This window comes from Lepus europaeus, chromosome 5 (genome assembly GCF_033115175.1).
Source record: "Lepus europaeus isolate LE1 chromosome 5, mLepTim1.pri, whole genome shotgun sequence".
Lineage (NCBI taxonomy): Eukaryota > Metazoa > Chordata > Mammalia > Lagomorpha > Leporidae > Lepus > Lepus europaeus.
Genome location: NC_084831.1, coordinates 115,693,319 through 115,694,286, shown reverse-complemented (window position 1 = coordinate 115,694,286; position 968 = coordinate 115,693,319). Strand labels below are relative to the sequence as shown.

The 968-nt window shown below is 60.3% G+C and overlaps 1 non-coding gene across 1 annotated transcript; it reads right to left on the bottom strand.

The window, feature by feature from the left end:
• Positions 1 to 214: 214 nt before the first annotated feature.
• LOC133761374 (U1 spliceosomal RNA) lies at positions 215 to 378 on the bottom strand. The gene has a single exon (XR_009866171.1). It is a non-coding gene; the product is annotated as a U1 spliceosomal RNA (small nuclear RNA).
• Between the last annotated feature and the right edge of the window lie 590 nt (positions 379 to 968).

The window sequence follows — 968 nt, the reverse complement described above, 5'->3', positions numbered from 1 at the left end:
CCCAGAAGGAAAAGTACAGAGTAGTGACCCATGAGAAGGCGAAATAGAAGTAAAAGTGCAAGGTTTTGGCACTTTCTAGGAACCCAAAGGGAGCAGATACAAGGTGGGAGAAATGTAACAGTGAGCCCAACTGAGCCTAGCGGAGCTACAACTCCATTCCCACTGAGCGCCCAACAGCCACCCCTAAACGCCTGCTATTTCTACGGACCAAAACCAGGGGAGAGCGCGCACGCAGTCCCCCACTACCACAAATTCTGCAGTCGAGTTTCCCACGCGTGGGGAAATCGCAGGGGTCAGCACGCCCGCAGTGCAATGGGACAGCCTCGCCCTGGGAAAACCACCTGCCTGATCATGGTGTCTCCCCTGCCAGGTAAGTATGACTTGTCAGCCGCCCGCCCCAGCACAGCCTCACACGCCCCGCACTCTTCACACGCGCTCACTTTGCGCCCCACATCCCCTGGGCCCTCTTCGCCCTCACACTCGCACAGCGCTCGATTGTGCCGACAGCGGTCCCGCGCTCTCTCCCACAGCACGGGAATGCGGTTGCGAATCTGCAGCAGGTCCCGGCCCAGCAGCCGCTGCGTTGTTCTTCATCTACATAGCCCCGCCCCGTCCGTGACGCCACTGAAGGAGCCCCGCCCACCCCGCGCCCAGCAGCGGAACCCGCCCGCGCCCTGGAGAGCTCAGAGTGACAGCTGTGCCCGTCCCGCCCCTCCTTCCCCCACCCATGCGGGCGCCGCGCAGGGACCTGATCCTTCTCGATGCATTACACCTGCTTTGATAAGCCTGAGGAGCATCTGCTCTTTAAACTGGAGGAAAATCAAGGGAGAGGGAGCACACAGTCCCCCCCACCACACATTCTGCAGTCGAGTTTCCCCCATATGGAGAAATCGCAGGGGTTAGCACTGCCACAGTGCAATGGACGAGCCACGCCCTGGGAGAACTGTTACTGGAGAATGGCAGGGTTC